The sequence below is a fragment of the Galeopterus variegatus genome, unplaced genomic scaffold (genome assembly GCF_000696425.1).
Source record: "Galeopterus variegatus unplaced genomic scaffold, G_variegatus-3.0.2 Scaffold1461, whole genome shotgun sequence".
In the NCBI taxonomy this organism is placed as follows: Eukaryota; Metazoa; Chordata; class Mammalia; order Dermoptera; family Cynocephalidae; genus Galeopterus; species Galeopterus variegatus.
In genome coordinates this window covers 192,547-215,347 of record NW_007727572.1, presented here as the reverse complement: position 1 = coordinate 215,347, position 22,801 = coordinate 192,547, and positions in this window count along the sequence as shown.

Here is a 22,801-nt window from a genome sequence, read left to right as displayed (position 1 = left end):
AAAAGCCTTCAGGTATTTCCCCCTCTGTTTCTCTTTAGGCTGCCATGTGTCCTCCAAACTGTGGGGTGTCCCCAAGTGTCTTCTCCACCCACTCATCCTTGTCTCATGACATTTGCTACCCCCTAAGGCGGGGTTGAGAAGGTCTGTTCATCCAGAGGGGTCCTGTCCCCCACTCCCAGGAAAAACCAGGGACTCCGATAGAAGAGTTCTCTCTGGACGTGGCTTCCAAGTGGTCTTCAGCAAAGCCTAAAGGAAGGGCTGAGCTCCCTGCGGCATCCCGAGGAGAGCCCTGGCCAGACCTGTCCGGAGCCTGGACAGCACCATAGGAACACACTGCATACAACAAATGCCATTGTTTATTTTGATGTGTTTCTAAAAATCAAAATCTTTTCAACACAACTGAGATATAAGATACAGCATAAAATGAGCATAAAATAGCATAAAATGTCTATTTCCTGCATAAAGCAAAAAATTTTTCAGATATTGTTTTCCCAAAATAAATATCTTTTCAACATTTATTCAGATGATTATAATTTTTTCCATAAATTTATTACTGAAAATGGTTTCATTAATAAATTCTTAATGTTGATCTGTTCTTGAAGCTTTGGATATACTCTACTGGTTTTTTACTACACTGAGGATTCAATTTGTTAATGTCTTATGTAGGATATTTTCATCTCTGCTCAAAAATATATTGGCTTATAGTTTTCTCTGTTCTTTTCCTTTTGAGCTGTCATCATTCCTGATTTATTACAGTATCAAGTAATGCTAGCCAAGTCAAATGAGTTCGGAAGTTTCCTATCTTTCTCTATACTCTGAATACCATATATATAAACATATGGAAAAGCTTAGAGGTTTTATATAACCTGACTCTAAAATAGTTTGGCTTAGTATCTTTTTCTTGGGGTGGAGGGAGAGAGTGGGAGAGTAGATTTTCAAATACCTTTTAAATTTCTTCTGTGATTATTTAACTATTTAGGTTTTCAATTACTTTCTAAATTAATTTTAAATTTTTCTGGAAAAGCTACTCCTTTAATCTTTTTTAAAAAACAACCTCATTGAAATACAATTCACATACATAGAATTTACTCATTTGCAATATACGATTCATTGGTTTTTAGAATATTCACAGAGTTAAAACTATCACCACAATCGATTTTAGAACGTTTCCATCATCTCAAAAGGAAACTATACCCATTAGCAGTCACTCTTCATCGCCCCTCCACTTCCTGCCACCCCCAGACCTATGCAACTACTAAAATAGTATGTACATGTCATCCACAAATAGAGACAGTTTTACATCTTTCTTTCCAATCTGGATGTCTTTTATTCATTTTTCTTGCCTAACTGCCCTGGTTAGAACCTCCAGTACAAGGTTGAGTAGAAGTGGCAACAATAGACATTTTTGTCTTGTTCCTAATCTTAGGTGAAAAGCATCCAGTCTTTTGCCCTTAGGTCTGATGTTAGCTGTTAGTCTTTCATAGATGCCCTTTATAAGACTGGGAAGGTTTCCTTCTATTCCTAGTTTGTTGAATGTTTTTATCATGAAAAGATGTTGGATTTTTCAAATGCTTTGTCTGTTTCTACTGAAATAATTATGTAATTTTTTCCCTTTATTCTATTAATTTATGTTGATTGATTTTTGTATGTTTAGCCATCCTTGTGTTTCTGAGATAAATCCCACTCAGTCATAGTATATAATCCTTTTCATACGTTGCTGGATTCAGTTTCTAGTATTTTGGAGAATTTTTGTGTCTATTATTTATAAACTATATTGATCTATAGTTTTATTTTCTTGTGTTGTTTTGGTATCAGGTAATAATTGCCCCATAAATGAGTCAGGAAGAGACCAAGATTAATCTACATTTCAGCTATCTGCTTGCCACCAACACCTAACAAGTTACTTGGCATTTAACAGACATGAATTAATGTTTAGAGAATGAATGAATTGACTGTGTGTGTTGCTGCGGACTGGATTTCTCTTGCTATGTATATATTTTTTAAAAACTAAAAATGCAAGATAAATTTTTTTTGAAAATACTGGTTAGAGTTAGTTAGAGTGTGGTAACACCAAGGTCAAGGGTTCAGATTCCTTTACTGTCCAGCCACCAAAAATAAACAAAGATGAAATGGGAACCATAGTCCAATTAAGTCAGCAAGAGCTGGAACTGGAGGCCTCTCCTGCTCCTCTGGCAAGAGTTTCAACTGGTGTCATGAGAGAGAGGAGGCAAAGTATAGAGGGTTGGGAAGGTGAAGTTTCTGATCAAAGACCACTGCACAAAGCTGAGATTGCCAGCATCTACATTCTCAGTAAAAGGATGATCTATGGAAAATATCCCTGCTGTAAAGCAAGGGAGATAATATACTTGTCTGTCACAACTTGTCTAGTGGGGGAAGAAAGTCTCCTCTGAAAATGAATAACCACAAGCCAGACTTTAGCCATGTTTTACAGAACAACTTATACTACTTCTGCAGTTTTTTTTTTTTTTAAAAAAGCCACCATGTAAATTAAAGGTAAATTCTCTCAGGAGAAAACCAGGCTTCAAAGAATTCCAACAGACAAACTTTCACTGAATATTAAAAGTCACTAAATACATATACACACACAAAAAAACAAGGTGCCATGAGTGGCACCAACATGGGTAAAGAGAAAGTTATTGAGTCAGAAGATAAATCTGAGGATAGAACAGAGAGAGAAAGATGGAAAATATGAACGAGTAAAAGGCCTATAGGTTGGGCTGGTAAAGTTTAAAACACGTTGAATTGGAATTCTACAAGAAAATGACAGAATAAGGAGATACACTATTCAAAGAGATTACATCTGAGATTCTTCTGGAAAAAAATCCTCAAGTGGATAAATAAAAGAAAATAAATGTACAGTAGCAAAATGAGAAAACACCAAAAATATATACAATATTTTAAAGTCAGCCAGAGAGAAAAACCAAATTATCTTATATACAGCCAGAAGATAAACAGTATTTTCAAAATGCTGAGAGACAGTAACTACCAACCTAGAATTGCATACACAACAAAGTTATCTTTCAAGAATGAGAGAAAATAAAGACATTTTCAGATTAAAAAAAAAAAATCCTTACAGAGTTTGCCATGAGACGCTCAGTAAAAGAACTTAAAGATTGTACATCTGATTATACATCAGAAAGATGTACAAAAAAAGTGGATGAGAATCAAAGAATGAATGAAAAAGTGAATGGATTGGGTAACAGAGGAGACAACTGATTGCTACGAATTCCAGTGTTTCTCTACAAATTCCCTGTCATCTCATTCCTTCCTTATCTCTTCCTACTAATGACTTATTTTTACTGAGTGCTTGGAATTTTATGTGTAGACTCTGTGCTAAACTCCTGATACACATAAAGGTCATAACAACCCTACGAGGGAAAGATTATTGTTCCCATTTTACAGATAAGGAAACAGAGGCTTATTTTGCCTGAGGTCAGAGACTATCTGGGCTGATGCATAACCAGTCCAGAAGGAGAGTCAAGGCATGGAAGATTGGGCTAAAGTTGCAGCCTAGTCTAAATTTACTTGAAATCAAAGATAATAAGACTTAAACCCAAAATGCAAGGAAAATTAGGGCTGACTGGTTAGCTCAGTTGGTTAGAGCATGGTGTTATAATACCAAGGTCAAGGGTTCAGATCTTCATACTGACCAGCCACAAAAAAACAAAACAAAACATAGAATACCAGAGATGACTTCCATTTCTGGATATACTAGAACAGACTGGAGCAGACCAATCTTCCCATAGAGAATGAGTAGAAAAGCCAAATAAAATGTATATATTTTTAAAAATCTGCTTAAGAAACTGGAAAGACAGTGAGGCACTAAAATTTACTTCGTGAAACATCTGGAGAAAAGGAGCTAAAAAAAATGTGAGTTTGTATTTTGTAGTCATTTTTTTCCCTCAGAGTAATTACAAGTTCTAGTTATACAGCAAGAGGCAAAGAATTAAGGTCCACACCAATCAGAATGCTTCTGTTAAGAGACAAAGAAAGTGACAATGCTTTTGGCAGTCTGTGGGGTCAAAGAGATAAAATTAGAGGTTTAAAGGCTAGGATCCGAGTGACAGAAAAGGGGCAGAGGACTGAGCTCAACACTACCAGTTTTCCCTGAAAATACCTGTTATCTTCTGAAGCTGTGTGGGCAGAAGGCTAAGAAGCCAAGCAGAAAGCCTCAGAAATCAAAAGCAGTGTTTGAGCAGTCTCACAGTAGTGAAGATGCAAGTTTTATAGTTCAAGACCTACTAAAAGATAATAACTATGCTTAATAGCCCAGATTCTCACTTGGGAGTCCTGGAGGGATCCACCCTAAAAGTGGGGGTGGGGGTGGATGGGAAACAGAGCTAGACAGAACTTTCCCCAGACTGCAACCCAGTCTGCAGTTGGGTCAGTCTCCGACTGTCTTAAGATGATCAGTTCTACTCTGCCTGACTAGCTAAAGAAAGGATAACTCTCTCTGGAGGAAGACAGTATCATTTAGAGCCTCAACATTTTTTTCACACATGCAATTAATTTAAAAATTACCAGATATACTGAGACAAGTCAAAATAACCAAAAACCAAGAGAGGAAAAAAAAAGAGACAGTAGAAATAAACCTACAGGTCACTCAGATATTGGAATTATTTTAAATAGCCATAATTAATATTGTCTTTTAAAATTTAAATAGATTAATGTTTTCTTTATTTCTGGGTAAAACATGAAAAAGGATAATTTTACCGCATAATTGGAAAGAATCAAATCAAAATGCTAGGACTGAAAAATATACTAAATGAAATTTGGAAACTTGATAGATGAATTTAAAAGCAGGTGAGACCTAGAAAGTATGGATTAGTGAACTGGGTGACAAAAGACAATATCCATATTAAAGACAGAGAGAATAAAGGATGGAAATACAGAAAAGAGGGTAAAAGACACATGCAACAGCAAAAACAGATAATATATGTGTAACTGGAGAAACAGAAAGAGAGAATGAGGCAGAAGCAATATTTTATTTTATTTTTATTATTTTTATTTTTTAAAAAGATGACCGGTAAGGGGATCTTAACCCTTGACTTGGTGTTGTCAGCACCACGCTCACCCAGTGAGCAAACCAGCCATCCCTGTATGGGATCTGAATCCGTGGCCTTGGTGTTATCAGCACCGCACTCTCCCGAGTGAGCCACAGGCCAGCCCAGAAGCAATATTTTAAAGGATAATAGTCAAAAATTTTCTGAAACTGATGAAATTTATCACAGCTCAGACTCAAGAAGTTCATTAACTCCAGCACGATAAAAACAAAGAAAACCACATTGAGGCATATTACAGTCAAACAGCTGAAAATCAAGGATAAAAAGATAGCACCAACGTCAAGTGTTCAGAACCCCATACAGGCCAGCCACCAAAAAAAGAGAGAGAAAGAGAGTGCTTAAAAGCAGGGAGAACCTTCAATGAAACAAGATTAAAACTGAGAGGTGGTTTTTAACAAAAACTAAACTGAGAAGACTTGAAATCAAAGTCTCGCTGTTTTTCAACCTAGGGTTGTATACTCAATGAAATTATGCTTCAAAATTAAAGGCCAAAAGATAAGACAAACTGAGAAAATTCTTAGCCAGTAGAACTGCATCAAAAGAAATATAGAAGGTAGTTCTTCAGACAGAAAGAAAATATTCGCAACAGAAACAGAGAAGTGCAGAAAGGAATGAAAAACCCACAGAAAGAGTAAATAAAAATTTAAGAATTGACTTAAGAAACAACAAGAAAAATACATATGCCTTCGAGCCAGCAATCTACTTCTAGAAATTTCCACAGATACACTGCACATATTCCATACCCCCACCCCAGATCCATTTTCCACACTTCTGCACTCAGCTCTGTGCCAGAAGGTTGACCACTCTGGACTGAGTCACCTGGACTCAGCTGACCTCTGTGGTTGAGTTTGGTTAATGGCCAATCCTGGCAGGAGATTGTAAAGCAGGAAGAGAGAGGGGTCAAGGTATTTCTTCTCTGCTCCCTCTATCCTTTGATGCTGTGTTTCTGGAATTGTCCTGCTCCTGCTAGGTGGCCCTTCCTTGGATCCCATGGCATCATTTTCCCCTTCAGGCCTGGAGGTGATAACAGCTTCCTGCTGTTGTCAGTTCCAGGGTGCCTCGACATCTGCTGATGGTTCCCTTCACCCTCCCCACACCTCTATAAAAGTAGCCCCTTCATAAACGTCTCTGCTGTGGTTTGAATGTCCCCCCAGGCCCAGGTTAGAACTTAACCCCAAATATGGTAGTAGAAGGTGGGGCCTTTAAGAGATAATTGGATTGCGAGGACTGTGCCCTCTGGATTGATCCATTTATGGAGTAATGGGTTGATGGTTGAATGGGTTATCATGGGCGTGGTTCTGATGGCTTTAGAAGGAGAGGGAGAAGGTTAGCTTTCCTGCTCATGCGATTTTCTTGCCATGTGAAACCCTGCATTGCCAGGGAACTCTGTAGAGAATCCTCATCAAGAAGAAGGCCCTCACCAGATACATTCCCCGGACCATGGACTTCCCAGCCTCCAGAACTGTAAGAAATTTCATTTCTTTATAAATTACCTAGTTTCAGGTATTCTGTTTTAAGCAACAGAAACAGACTAATACAGTCTCTTAGATTGAACTTTCTGAATTTCAGGGCTGTTTCCTTCCAGAACCCTGACTGAAGTAGACTCAAATACAGGGATTTCCACTGAAGGATTGTTTGTAATAGCAAAACACTGGACACAGCCTAATATCCATCAGTGAGTTAACTGGATACATAAATAATGGTACATTCATAATGGAATACAATTTCATAGTTAGAAAAATTAAAGTAAGGCCGGCCTGTGGCTCACTCGGTAGAGTGCGGTGCTGATAACACCAAGGCCACGTGTTCGGATCCTATATAGGGATGGCCAGTTTGCTCACTGGCTGAGCGTGGTGCTGACAACACCAAGCCAAGGGTTGAGATCCCCTTACCGGTCATCTTTTTAAAAAAAAAAAAAAGAAAAATTAAAGTAGCTTAATAAGAACTGATAGGAAATGTTCTCCAAGATTTATTATTGGGCTGGCTGGTTAGCTCAGTTGGTTAGAACACCAGTTTGTAACACCAAGATTAAGGGTCCAGATCCCCATGCCAGCCAGCTGGGAAAAAAAAAAAAGATTTATTATTAAGTGAAAAAAAGCAAAAGAAGAGTTAGTACCATCAATTCTCATTTATATACCAAAAAGTGTTTATACATGTGTATAAATATAAATATCTCTGCAAGAATATACAAAAATGTGGCAGATTAGTCAACCCTTTTTCCCTATTTGAATTTCATTTTAGCATGTGGATGTATTACTCTTTCAAAACTTCCTTTAAACATCTTTAAAGAAAAGAATCCTTTACTAGAGTAAACATCACCATTTAATCATGTGGCAAATTAGCTTTCTCTCCCCTTCTTACCTTATTTCACTCTCTTTATAATAAGCCATCAGCCAAACCCAACCTTAAGTGGTACATGAAAGGAACTTGAATAAATCAAAGGAAGAGAGATAAACAACAGATCCAGATATCAAAGACCTTTGCCAGATTTCTATGTAGCTTTCCTATTTATCAGCAGAGATAAGTCTCTTAAAGACTGATACAGGCTCTGGAGGGGACAGAAAGACAGGAACCAACTGTTTACATCCTCTCTCCACCCAATCCTACCCTTTGGTGTCACTTAATCTATCCGTAGCTTTTCTCACTCTTTAGCTGCTTCTGGTTTAGATAAATTTCTGGTCTTAGATACCAGTTGAGTGAGACTGAACACAAGGCTGAGATCCCTCCCAAATACCTAAGGGGTTACCAAGTGGTCACCAACCGAACAGCATGAAAACTAAAGCAGGTGGTCTCAGTGTTGTCTTTATCCATGAAAAAGAAGTAGGGCTTTTTCTGAGAAAATGGCATGTTTTTAATGAAGACTGTGGGCCTTGTAACTGGCCATGTTTCCCTCTTTGCTTTGGCTGACAGGAAGCTCAGACATGAATTTGCTTCCCACCTTGAAAATCTTAGTGACACCTGCATCTTCATACTGATTCTCTGTGCATTATCATCCTATTCAATTATCTTTTTCCTTTAGACCTGATTTATTTTTGTTCTTTTAAAATCATTCTGTGGTGTATATATTTTTAGAGCCATGTCAAATGTTTTTTAGAATGAAGTAAGTTTTATCCATAAATGAAAATAAGAGTTGGTTGACCATATTGACCAATTGATTTACATAGTCAGTGGGAAGGACCTCAAACTTATTTATTTTTATTTTTATTTATTTTATTTTTAAATCTGAAAATATTTCTTGAGGACTTACTGTATACCAGGCACTGTTCTGGCACCAAGAATTTTGTAAAGAATAAAACAAAATGGACATTCTCATGGAATGTCCATTCTAGTGAAGGAATACATAATAAACACATAAAAAGTAAATATATAATATGACAGATGGTGATAATGCTAAGGAGAAAAATATAGCAAGTTAAGGAAGGCAGGTGATGTGGGGGATGGGAATACTTTACATAGAGTGGTCAAGCCAGAACTCTCCAATAAGTTGGCATTATTCATGGTGAAGACATTTTAATCTCTCTTTTCCTCTTCCTTCCACTTGCCATTGTCCTCGTTTATATCCTGGTATTCCCTGGATGAGCACAATAAATTCCAATAACTGGTCTCCCCATGTCCTGCTTCTTAAAATCTATTCCATCCTCCACACTGTAGCCTGAGGGATCTGATTAGGTCAAACCCCTGCTAAAGTTCACATTTTTTAGTTTAGCACTTCAGGTCTTTCAAGGTCAGGCCCATCCTGCTCACTCCAAATGCACAGTGACACTGGCACATTTATTCTTCCCCAAACGTGCCCCTAGACTTCCCATCTCCAGACTCCATTCATGCCATTTCCTCTGTCATCTTTCTGGACCCAATTCAAACATCACTTCCTCTGGGAAGCCTTCCAGGATGCCCCAAGTGAAGTTAATCAGCCTTTCCTTTGATGCCCTAGAACCTTGTTCTGATAACTATTACAGCAGTAAAGATACCATCATCATCCAGTGGTCAGTTATATATCTGCATGTTTCTGTTTTCCCTCCAGGATTATGACTTTCTGGAAGGTCTTGGATGTAGCAGGTATTCAATAAATTGTGATTACATTAATTGTTAAAAGTAATTATAACTTGGTGGCTCATGTACATTATCTCTTTTCATTCTCACATTAACCCTATGAAATAGTAAAAGTACTTATTTTGGGCCGGCCCCGTGGCGCACTCGGGAGAGTGCAGCGCTGGGGCTCCCGCTGCAGGTTTGGATCCTACATAAGGATGGTCAGTGCACTCACTGGCTGAGTGCAGTACGGGCGGCACCAGGCCAAGGGTTGTGATCCCCTTACCGGTCACAAAAAAAGACAAAAAAAAAAAAAAAGTACTTAATCCACTTTGGATCACAAGAGCTGGCTCAATGTTTAATCAAAAACATTGCAAAGAGGCAGGAACTGCAAACCACAAAAGAATTCCAAACGTTGCTACAAATAAGAAAAGTTCAAAGGTACTAGAATGGTTCAAGTAGACTGGTCTTAAAAATGAACCAACGAAGAAGCCTGCTGTAATATGTACACTGAAATCAGAGTTGTCCTTCAATAGTAATGTTAGGAGCTTGTACCCATGGGAAGAAGCTAGGATGAGAAACCTTTGGACTATTGTGTTACAGAAACAGAGTCCAAGTATTGTCAACCAGAGGAATACTCCTGCCTCATAAAAGGATGATCAACTGTCCCAGTTTGCCCAGGACTGAAGAGGTTCCAGGATGCTAGATTTTCAGTGGTAAAACAGAAAAAGTCCCAGGCAAACCAAAACAAGTTAGCCGCTCACATAGAGAACTTTGTTGTTTCTGGGAAAGATTAATGTTCACCTTAGAAAGCATGCTTTAGAATTCCTCCCTTAAATGATCTAGGCAAGAAAAATAGCCTTGTTGTTTTAGTGACACTTTGTTTTTGAATAAAAATGGCATTACCACAAGCAAATCTGAATGACTCTCACGTCTTTTCAAAACCTCATATCCCCTTGCAGGAAAAGATTTCTTCACCCATAAGGATATCTGAAGGAATGTGCCAAGAACTAGGAAGGCAATTCCCAAAAAGATATTCTAAAGTTTTTGGCGTGTCCCTAAGGATGTCAAATGGCTCTTCTGAATGGATCATTCATTTGAATGTCTCTGGAATATCTGCTTATTAAAATTTTTTTTATTAGCTTTATTAACTTGTAAATATTTAGTAGGTATAAAAAATCTTCTAGTTACATTGTCATTAAAGCAGTAAGTCAAGATGGCAGGCCGCGAGGGGCTCAGCCACTTTGCTGGTGTCCAGCAAATGGTGATAGTTTAATACACACATGCACTTCAATTTCTTTTACAATTGAGAAAGATCAGAGCTCTAGTCTGAGGCATCCACAGAAAGGAAGAGCTGTGGCCAAATTCATTAATCATGACTGGTTTATCTGATCACAGACTAAACCAATTGTTTGTGTGTTTTCACAAGTGAGGTAATCAATCTTGATTAAAGCCATGAGTCACAGGTAAATAAAAACGTTTGAGGCATTTGCATTCTCATTGGCGTGTCTCAGTTTCACAGATCTTGCATTTCAAAGCAGATTTGGGCAACACTTTCGTGTACTGAAATCAGTAATTAATGCCAGAGATCTTAAATCAATGAATGCCTGTCATTCATAATATGAGCATAAAGGAGTCTTCATGCAGTCGAATACTAATTTACCTTCCTTGATACTACATAAGCCCCTGTTTGGTGTTTGGTTGTAAACAATACATGGAATAATAGCAAGCCAAATAAATAAAAAAAGCACATGAGGAAAGCTACTAGGATGACCCCCCAAATAGATGAACCCTTGTGATTTACCTTCTAATTCTAAGAATAGCTATTCATTGAGTGCTTACTATGTCCCAGAAATGATTCTAAGAGTCTCACATTTATTGCTTCATTTACATTTGATTATGTCTCTCTCTTTTTTGTTTTGTTTTGTTTTTTGGTGGCTGGCCAGTACCAGGACCTTGGTCCTTGCTGTTACAAGGTCTCACTCTAACCATCTGAGCTATCCAGCCAACCCTATATTGCTTTATTTACTCTACATAACAACCCAATGAAGTAGATTCTGTTTTTATCTCAGTTTTTATAGAAGAGAAAACTAAGGCACAGAGAAATTAGGTAGTATACCCAAGGTCATGTGCTTAGACTAATAAATGAATTTGAGACCAAGCAGTCTGCCTGCAAAGTACATGCACTCAAACACTGAACTTGACGGCCTTGGGTTTCAAGGTGAGGTTTGCCCTCCTCTTTTTCAGGGATTCTAGTCGCCCCTCAACTCTAGCCATCGCCACCCCCCACCCCTGCTCTAATTACTCCCCAAGCTTTCTCTCTTTGTCCGTCTTTCTGACTGACATCCCAGAGCACCTTCAACTCAACGCAGCCCCAAATGGACACCTCACACTGTTGCCTGCAAATCTACTGGTCCCCTTCGTTGCATACATCTGGCATTAGAGTTTATAACTTCCCGTTACCCACCCCGAAACCTGGAGTGGTTGTGCTGTGTTCTCTCCATTCCATGTGATGTTCAGTTGCATGGCTTCTCCACCTACTGTGACATCATCCCTGTCCACCCCTCTGGTCCTCCTCACCAGTCCTCATCAATGATCATGGCAATGACCTCCCAGCAGGTTGCCGCAAATCCCCTGTGTCCCCACTCCAACTCAGCCCATATCCCTTTGCCTGATTAATCTTTCCAAAAGGAAACTCTGATGGGTGAGTGCCAGTCTTGTGGTTGACAATGACTTCCAGCACACAGGACTTCCAACATCCTCATGAAAGGGTATTTCTCCCATTCTAGAAGGGAGGCTGGTGTCATAACAAAAGCTACACAGATAATGAGATCCAGACTCCTTCCACTGCAATGTACGTAAGCTACCTCCTGCTCAGAAGAGTTCCATGTTTCCCGCTTGTACGTGGAATTAAGGAGAAACTCCTCAGTCTGGCCTTCAAGGTCCTTCCACAGCTTGGTCTCAACCAATCTTTTCTATGTCAGCTACCACTCAGCCCCTGCTTAATGCCCTTCACATGTTCTAAGTAAAGAAAAAAGGTGGAGAGAGAAAATGGAGGTCAAGAAGACATTAAGTGTAAAAAAAAAAAAAGAAGAAGACATTAAGTGGAAAGGCTATTATTTTACCCCAACATAAAGACATTCCGAACCAACACTTGGTATTGTTTATTCTTCTAGTGAGGAAATACATCCTCATGGTTATTCTCACCAACTCTATAAGGCCTAAGAAAATGGATGCTCCAGCTGTTTCACATTCCCCCCTTGCTTTTTCCCAAATGATTCCTTAATTAGTCCACTAAGTGAGACATCAGTCCCATTTTTATTATGCGAAAATGAGCAAAAGCTTTTCTAAAGGGGCCCCACAATAGAAGACTTCCCACATGTGTACAAAGTTAAGTGGAATATTTCTGAGCCTTAAAGCTAATGTATATTCCCTCCAAGGGGGGGTGTGGTGGGGGAGGGCTTGAGCAAGTGACAGGTGAGTAATCTGAAGCACCAGGTGTAGATTTCCAGTCAAAGATGTGTTTCTTTGGGAGTTCTGGTCAAAATGGCTAAATAGACGGTCCCCAGCATCACTCTCTCCCAGAAATCAACCAATTTACAACTATATAAAAAAGAAACAACAGCCAAGCTGGGGCCGCTAGAGCTCAGGGGAAGAGGAGGACAGACCTATGGAGCTCATGAAGGCAGGAGACGCCACAATGAGAGAAAGAAAAAACTGCTCTGACTATTTCGTGCCATGGCCACTTTAAGGCTGGAACTGCTGAGTACACAGAGCAAGAGCCGGCAAAAGCTGCAGCTCTACCCTTTGGATGGAGTTGCTTGAAGGCGGCAGGGGAGATGAGGTCCTTGGTGGCCCCCAGGCCAGCAAGATCACTAATAAGATTCTCGTGGACCCACACAGGAGCGAGGAGCCACAACAACTGAAAAAAGGAGCCACTCAGAGGCCGGTGAGCCATCGCAAGGGACTGGTGCATGGCCCACCCCATGGGAAGTGTTTGCAGCATGGGCAGTGGGAGAGACGGGCCCACCAGGGAAACACTGGGGCACAGCAAGGATGACTGGTCTGTACCCTAATCAGCATAGGACACTCAGAGAAGACTAGTCAGGAATGTAGAATTGCATGGGGTACAGTTTGATGACAAGACTCAGGCCCAGATCAGAGTTACTACACAATCCAAGTGCACTGAGTCTCTGGAGAGCCAGAAGTACCTATAAAGTCAACCATTATAACCTGTGCTGCACAAAAAGCCTTTCCTAGGGAAGCAGCAGCAAAGTAGTAATTTAGCTAAACCACAGAGCTCAAGTACTGGTCCCAACAGAAAGTTCCCCCACTTTAGAAGTAAGCAAAAGACAAAAAAATTAGTTCTGGCTCAGACACACCACCAGTGCCTCAGGTCTGCCCAGGGACGTGAGGCTTGGAGCTGGGGAATGGAACCCCCTCCCACAACCAGGCACACTGCACCAGCACCTTGGGGCCCACTTGGGGACCCAAGGGATGGAGCTGGGGACCAGACCCCCCACACACAACCAGGCACACCGCCAGTGCCAAGGAGCATGCCAAAACATCACCTCCATGTGGGTGGCCCATCACAGCCACCACAGTAACCTCAGCTGCTGTGAAAGCAGCTAGATGCCACAACCACCACACAGATGGTCTGCCAGCCACTGTAGTGCATTGACACAAGGAGAGTCATCAGCAGAGATAAAGAAGAGGATGTTTCTCTCCACAAAGCCCATTTCAGAGCAACAGAAGAAGCATCTGCTCTACGATAATATCAGGGGACCTGCTCATACCTCTCAGCATTGGACAGATCATCTAGGCTACAAATCAACAGAGCAACCTTCATTCTTTCAGAAGGAGAGAAATCTAGGGCAATTAGAGGGGGGAGGGGGAGGGGGAGAGATTGGACAAGGGGCATAAAGAATAAGTGTGATTTGTAACAATATATATGCTATTAATATTGATTTGATCAACATATCTCAATGTTGAACCCCCAAAATATGTATAATCAATTTTGATTCAATAAAATTTTTTTAGAAAGCGTTTCTCCAAAAAAAAAAAAACAGAAAGTGTTTCTTCTTCATTATCATGAAAAATTATTCATTAATCTTTTTCTGATTTTTTAACAGACTTTTTTTTAAAGAGTAGTTTAAGGTTCACAGCAAAACTAACAGAAAGTAAAGAGATTTTCATATACCCCCTGCCCAGACACATACACAGCCTCCTGCATTGTCAACATACCTACCAGAGTGGGACATTTATTATAACTGATGAACCTACAGTGACACATCACCACCCAAAGTCCATAGTCATTAAGTTTTTTAATGGGTGTAAATTCCTTTAAATTCTGCTATTCCTAGAACATAAATTTCAAACGTCAAGTGGGAAATTATTGCACTCCATGCCCAGCCGAAGCAAGCTTGTTATTACTAAATCAAGCAGCTCTGTCTCCAGGTAGTCACCACTTTCCTTTCCAACTGCCACAAACCACATGCTTAATGATTCTTTCTAGAGTTTCACTGGGCATTTGGAAAAATTGTCTCCAGGCTGTGTTTTTCATTATTGATAATAAATAATAGCTAGCTTTAATGAGTCCTCACTATGTTCCCTGTGCTAAGTGTTTTACAGATCTCGTCTCATTTAATTCCATAACAACCCAAGGAGGGTTTTAATACTCCCATGTTACAGATGAGGAAACCGAGTTGAGGCAACTTGTCCAAAGTTCCACAACCCTCAACCTTGGTGTTACAAGGCTGTGCCCTAATCAACTGAGCTAACTGGTCAGCCCCCATAATCCATCCCTCTTAACTTTACTAATGTTGAAAATGCTCAAATTGATTTAAAATACCTGCTATAAACTGAATTGTGTCTCCTACAAAACTCATATGTTGAAGCCTTAACCCCCAGTATGGCTACATTTGAAGTAAAGAGTAACTAAGATTAAATGAGGTCAAGGGTTCAGACTAGCCATACTAGCCAGCCACCAAAAAAAAAAAAAAGGTTAAATGAAATCATTATAATGATGGAGCCATGATCTTAGAGGATTAGTGTCCTCAAAAGCAGAGACACTAGAGAGTTCTCTCTCTCTCTCTCTCTCTCTCTCTGTGCCCTATGAGGACACAGGAAGAAGGTGGCTCCCTACAAGCCAAGAAGAAAGCCTTTACCAGGAACTGAATCAGCAGGCACCTTGATCTAGGACTTCCCAACCTCTAAAACTATGAGAAATAAATTTCTATTGTTTAAGCCACCCAGTCTGTAGTATTTTGTGGCAGCCTGAGCAGACTAAGACAATACCCAAACACTTTTCCTCAGTCATTCATTTTATTTTTTTACTTTAATTTTTTGCTAGCCAATGTGGGGATCGAGCCCCAGACCTTGGTGTTATAAGCACCATGCTGTATAACTGAGCTAACCGGCCATATTCAGTCATTTCTTTTAAAATGCCATGTCCCCAACCCTGATATGTGAGCTCACCACTTTTACAGCAAAGACCCTCTGAGACAATTGTAGAAATGGTACCCAGAAGTGTCATCCTTTTCCATGACATGAACCAAGCATAAATATGGTTAACTGGTCCTATTGTTGACAGAATGTGAGACTATTCAACTGCCTCTTTAGCTCAATCAGTGTTGAATATATTTTCATTTACTCCCAGATCTCTCCTTCCTCTGAGACAGGTAAATGGTGTTGAGAGGCATGATGGTTTCAGTTACATTGTCCCCCCGAGAGTTTATAGAATGGATGACTATTGTATTCCAGCTTTAATGCTTGCTGAAGCTAGAAACAGTGACTTTATTTTTTAGATTTTTAATTTTTTTAATTTTTTTTTTTTTTGCCTGCTGGCCAGTGCAGGGAACCAAGCCCCTAGACCTTGGTGTTATAAGGCCACATTCTAACCAACTGAGCTAACCAGCCAGCCCCCTAGAAATACTAACTTTAAAAAAATGATTATGATTTTGTTTCTTTGAAAATATGAACTTTGCTTTATTTCATAACAGCTATAGTTTTTCTTTTTTTAAAAAACTGTTTATTTTTGAATATTGTAGTTGGTTGAAGAGTATCCCCCAAAATTCATGTCCACCCAGAACCTCAGATTGTGACCTTATTTGGAAATAGGGTCTTTGCAGTTGTTAAAGTAAGGATCTTAAGATGAAGTCATCCTGGATTTAGGGTTGGCCCTGAGTCCAATGACTGATGTCCTTGTAAGAGGAGAGGACACAGGAACACAGAGGAGAAAACAATTTGGAGACAGTCAGAGATTGGAATGACACATCTACAAGCCAAGGGACTACAGGAGCCACCAGAAGCCGAAGAGGAATGATTCTCCCCTAGAGCCTTCAGAGGGAACATGCCCCTGTCCACGTGTTCCCTGAACTGTGAGAGAATAAATTTCAGTTGTTTTAAGACGCAAAGTTTGTGGTAATTTGTTATGGCAGCACTAATGTAGGTGATACATGCACATGGTTAAATTATATTAAAAAAAAAAAAAGAAAAAAAGGCTGGCTAGTTAGCTTAAGCTGTTTAGAGAACAGTCTTTAAACACCAAGGCCACGGATTTGGATCCCCATACCAGCCAGCTACCAAAAAGAAAAAAAAATTATATATCAAGGTGTATACAGTGAAAAGTGTTATTATCCCCATCTACCTGATACTCAGCCCTCTGCCCTCTGTAACCTTAGGAAACCAGTGCTATTAGTTTCTTGTGTACCTTTTCAGAATTTTATATATACATACAATCGAATGTGAATATATATTCTTAATTCTCCTATTTTCTTACCCAAAAGGTAGCATTTTCCAAAATATCCTTCTGCACCTTGTTTTTTCACTTAGCAATATATTTTAATTCTTTTTCATATCATTACAGGGATAACATTCAGTTGTATGAGTGAACATACATTTAAAAAAATTTTTTTTTCATGTCATTACAGAGATAACGTTCAGTTGTATGAATGAACCCTCATTTACTTAACCAGATCCTGATGCACAATTTTGTTGTTTCCTATCTCTTAAACAGTGTCACAATAAATGATGTTACGTGCGCCTCATTCTTCAGGCACACAAGGGTGAGCAGATAAATTCCCAGAGCAGCAGTGGTGACTTAAGTGTGAGCATTACATTTCCACATGTCTCCTCTCAGGAACTGAACTCGTTTAACCTTCCCAACAGCAAGGTGTCAGAGTTTCTGTCCCTGCCCAGCCTCTCCAACAGAGTGTCTACCAAACTTAGAACGTCCTGCCAATATGAGAGATGAAAGTGATAGCTCAATGTCATTTTAATTTATTTTTCTTACTGTGAGTAAGGTTGGGCATCTTTCCATCAATTTAAGAACTATCTGTACTTCTTTCCTTTAAACTACTTATTTATTTATTTACTTGCTTATTTTTGCCCATTTTTCTAACGAATTTGTTCTTTTTCTTATCAATTTCTAGGCACTTTATACTCATTAAAAATATTAGTCCTTTGTCTGTGCTAAAATTTCACCCAGTTGGTTATTTGTCTTTTTTTCTTTTCTTTTTTTTTTTAGTGGCTGGCCGGCATGGGCATCTGAACCCTTGACCTTGGTGTATTTGTCTTTCTTAATGTCAAAACTTTTTAAAATTAGAAATAAACTATCCCATATTTTCTTTTATATTTTTATGGTTTTATATTCAACAATAAAAATCTTCAATCTCTTTGGAATTTATCCTGTATACAGTTTTCTGGTAAGTGTTCTTTGCCTATGAATAAATTTTACTCCTCTTTTCTGCATTTTTTTTCTTATATGATCTTTGTATAAATGCTGTGCCAGTTCTTGTTTTTAAAATACAAATCATTTAATGAGTCGAATTTTCTTGGACCATTCATTGGGAGAGTCAAGAAGGGGCCAGGATAGCTTTCTAGGCTTCAAAACCCAAAAGGTCTCTCATTCTCTGCTGCCATAAAGACAGACTGCTTCCTGCAAAGATGGCTTCACAGTGTATATCTATAACACTAACTTCATGGCATCTCTGAATATATTTGGGTCTAGGAGAGCCTTTGCTTCCAGCCTGTATTTCCTGGTTCCTTCACAGGTGGTTGCAGACAAGAGCTACCTCTTTCATACTTTAAGGTCAGCCTTTCCTTGCTGGCTCTTTCTGGGATGCTCCACCACTGGGCCATCCCACCATTCTGGGCACTTCTCTTGTACTTCCTTCCATGTAACTTCTCACTGCAGATGTTTTGGGGAGCCCTTATAGGTATGTTAGAGTTTATGAATTATTTGTACCTCGTAGATTCTCTGAAAATGTAAATTGTGGGAAGGATTAGAGATGAGAGGAGTGTTTATTGACCTTGTTGCTTTTGTATAATTTCCAGGAAGGAGAAAAGGAAAGGTCCTGGCTTACACAGCCATGGTCATACCAGAAATCTTCCAATTATTTTTCTATTTTTTTTTTTTTTCCTTTTTGTCTTTTTTTTTTCGTGACCGGCAACGGGATCGCAACCCTTGGTGTTGCGCCCGCACCTCGCTCAGCCAGTGAGCCGCCGGTCTGTATGTGGGATCTGAACCCTCAGCGGGAGCGCTGCCATGCTTCCCAAGCGGCACACTGTAGCAGTGCGCCACCGGGCCGGCCCGAATTATTTTTCTTTTTTAATCATCAAAGTGACCTCGCCCATTTGCAGCCCCATAAGCTGGGCTGGTCCTGCACTGCTAGAACCCAAGTATCTGACAAGAAGAGAGGACAGTGGAGTGAAAACATGTTGGGTTCCAGCTCTAGCACTGGGTTCTCAATACTGTTAATGTCCCCAGGTCCTTTTTAAAGAAAAGAAAGTGAAGACAGATTGTGAAAATAACAGTAGTGGGGCCGGCCTGTTGGCTCAGTTGGTGATGGAGTTTGGATGTGTTGTCCCCTCCAAAACTCATGTGGAAATTTGATCTCCAATGTGGCAGTGTTGGAAACTGATTGAGTCATGGGGGCGGATCCCTCATGAATGGATTAATGCTCTCCCTGGGGGGGAGGGGATTAATGAGTGAGGTCTCACTCTATTAGTTCCCACGAGAGCTCGTTGCTTAAAAAGACCCTGGCACCTCCTCTCTCTCTCTCACCATGTGATCTGCTTGTATCTGCCAGCTGCTGCCACTTTCCGCCATGAGTAGAAGCAGCCTGAGGCCTGCGCCACATGCAGCTGTCCCAGAATCGTAAGCCAAATAAACCTCTCTTCTTTATAAGTTACCCAGTCTCAGGTAATTCTTTCATAGCAACACAAAACGGACTAAAACAGTTGGTTAGAGCTCAACCTTATAACACCAAGGTCACATGTTTGGATCCCTGTACCTGCCAGCCACAAACGAAAAAACAAGTACTGTGTACTACAGGTCTATTCACTCATCAGATACTGTAGGAGGTATTTACATACTTTGCCTCATCCCAATAGAATATTTGATCATCCAAGGCCAAAATTAACAAAACAAAAGGAAATTGGGATAATATTGGTCCTGAACACGGAAATACCACAGAGCACACCAGGCTTCCCATGATCCCTGGAGCCCAGCCTTGCCCAGGTATCTGCCTTCAGCCTCCACATATTGTGAAACGGCCTGAACACAAAGCCACATGGACCCTACTGGGCCCTCCCTGCCAGTAAAGTGCCACCCACTGCTGGGGCTGCTCATCTAATGAAGAGAAAGGTAGGCAGAGGATAAAAATAATGGCCGGTTCACAATGACTCAGGCTGGCTCTGTGGAGGGGTTTCTAAGCTCAGGCAGGGAAGGAGGTAGAAATGGAAGGTCAGGATACTGGAAGGGAAGGCTGCAGGAAAGCCCCCAAGGCTGAAGGAATGTCCCCCAGCCTCCTGGTTTTTTAGGTAAGGCAAGGCAGACCAGCACTAAACCCTGTCCCAGGGCGCAGGGCTCTTTGTTAGGGGCTCATTTGTGTCACCTGCAAATTTCATATGTTGAAGTCCCATCCTCAAGTACCTCAGAATGCAACCATATTTGGAGACAGGGTCTTTAAAGAGGTAATTAAATTAAAAGGTCATTAGGATGGGTCCTAATCCAATATGACTGGTATCCTTGTAAGAAAAAGAGAAATTTTGGACATGGGTACAGAGAGGAGATGAAATGAAGAGACAAAGGGAGAAGACGGCCACCTACAAGCCAAGGAGAGAGCCTGGGACAGGTCCTTCTCTCACAGTCTTCAGAAGGAACCAACCCTGCTTACACGTTAATCTCAGACTTCCAGAGCTGTGAGATGGTATGTGTCTGTTGTTGAAGCCACCCAGTCTGTGGAACTTTGTGATGGCAGCCCCAGCAAGCTGAAAACACTCATGTCTTTGGTGCCCTAGCAAACTAATAAAGTCACCTCAAGAAGCAGGTGACCTCCACACAGGGTTGCAGGGTCACAAAGGGGCAAGTGGCTCAGACCACAGAGGCAAAGCATCTGAGACTGGGGTTTGCATTTACACAAGCCCAGGGGTCTGTGCCAGCCAACCCCTCACCAACAGAGGCGCCATCACACCAGCCCGAGCCAGCCCTATCCATGCCCCATGACCCCTCCCCCTCCAGCCTGCTCCAGGAGTTTGCCTGATCTGACTTCCCACCTGTCTTAGTCCATTTCTGTTGCTACCTGAAACTGGGTGATTGATAAACAAAAATGAAATTTATTGCTTACAGTTTCTGAGGCTGGGAAGTTCAAAGTCCATCTGGTGGTGGCAACAGTGACCCAGGGGACTCACATTGCAAGATGGTGGAAGTAGTGAGCAGAGAGAGCCAAAGGCAGACTTTCCTCTTCTTTTAAAGCCCTCAGAACCACACCCCCAGCCACTATTTTTAATCCATTCACTACTGCACGATCCTACGATCCAATCACCTCTTCAAGGTTCCGCTTTTCAATTACCATAATAGGATTTCCCACCGTCTTCACAGTCACAGTGGGGGCTAAGTTTCTAATACATAAAACTTGGGGGACACAATGCAAACTTCAGTGAGTTTTGAGGGGACATAATTCAATCCACTACACCATCTCTCTCCCGCTCCACTGCTACCACCTGGTCTCCCCACCAACAGCCACATCAGGACCACTGTCATACCCCTTTGCAGGCTACCTGCTTCCACTCCTGCCCACCACCCACCCTGCAGCCTGCCTGCTCTCCACACAGCAGTCAGAAGAGCCTTCTGTCACTTAAACCCTCCTGCGGCTCCCATCCTACTTAAATGAACCCCAAGTCCTTCCCGTGGCCTGGAGACGTCACGAGGTCTGGCCTGCTGACCTTGCCCCTGCCGCGCCCACCTTCTCTCCCAGCCCTCCTGGCCCACGGCCTTCCTTGCTGTTCCTTGAATGTATCAAGCACATTCCCATCTTGTGGCTTTTGCAAGTGCTGTTCTCTCAACCCAGGAAGGATCATCCTCCTGGCTCCACTGTTTCTCTCCACCATTCCTTCTCCTCGTCCGACACAAGGAGCTCATTCCTCCGGCACAAGGAGCTCATACCTTGGGTACCCAGAGATGCTCACATTCTCAGGCTACCAGTTACACTAACACCACTGAGTCCCAGGGCAGTACCATTTGCCAAATAATTACCATGTTATATACCTGCTCTCATTCCCTCCCAACAGGTACCTGTATGAGGTGGGCATCCATATGGCTCCCTCTCTCCCTGGATTCAGGTCATTGCTCAGATGTCACCTGCTCAAAGAGGACCTTCCCTAACCACCCAGCAGCACACACTTTGTTTTTTCTTTCTCTCCTCCTTCACTGTCTAATTCTTCTTCCTGTTACTTACCTGACTCTACACTGCATAGTTACTGGTTTATGTGCCCATTATCAGTCTCCTCCTCTAGAAAATAAGCTCCTTGACAGCAGGGCTCCCAATGCCCAGGTCAATGCCTGGCACATGGTTGACATCCTATAATGAGTAGGTTTCCTGAGGGTACATGGAGTTTTACTCACTGACCTAGAAGAAATAATGACTTTTGGTCAAAATCTCCTCGTGTGTGAACAATAACTAACCTAAAGCTACAATATGCCTTATTATAAAAATCAAGTCATAAATTTTCACTGGCTGCTAAATGCCTAATTAATTATTTGGTGTTTTCTGCTTAAGCTGGTATTCCCTGGTAAAAGCACCACATGTGAGTTTATATGTAGGATGGATGAGTAAATTTGTAAATAAATGATACTGGGGTTGGGACTGACTGCCACCCGGTACCCCCCATGTCCCCAGCCCTATTCTGGCAGAGGACATCCCTGGCTGCAGTGGGTTTCACAGCCCCCTGGGACGTGTGGCTCTGCACACTAGTGATCACCTCCTGAGCAACTGTGTGCTGTGCCATGTCAAGTGTCTGACATGCACATTGCATTGAATCCATCCCATGATCCAAGAGGTATTGTCACTGCCCCTGCTTATTTATTTACATTTTGGTGGCTGGCCAGTATGGGGATCCAAACCCTTGACCTTGGTATTACCAACACCATGCTCTCCCAAGTGAGCTAACCGGCCAGCCTGCCCTTATGTTTTTAGATGAAGAAACTGAGGCTCAGAGAGGTGGAGTCAGTCATCCCAGGTCACCAAGCTCACAAGGAGCTTTGTTCCTGGTGTCTGACCCCAAGGGTGCCCTCCTGCCTCTGACCAGCTCACCTCAGGTGTTTTGAGCTGCCAGATGTCGCTCTGTGTTTGGAAGGGTCTCTTATCTTCCTGGCTTGTCCAGAGTAAGGGCAGGCCCTTGCTCCC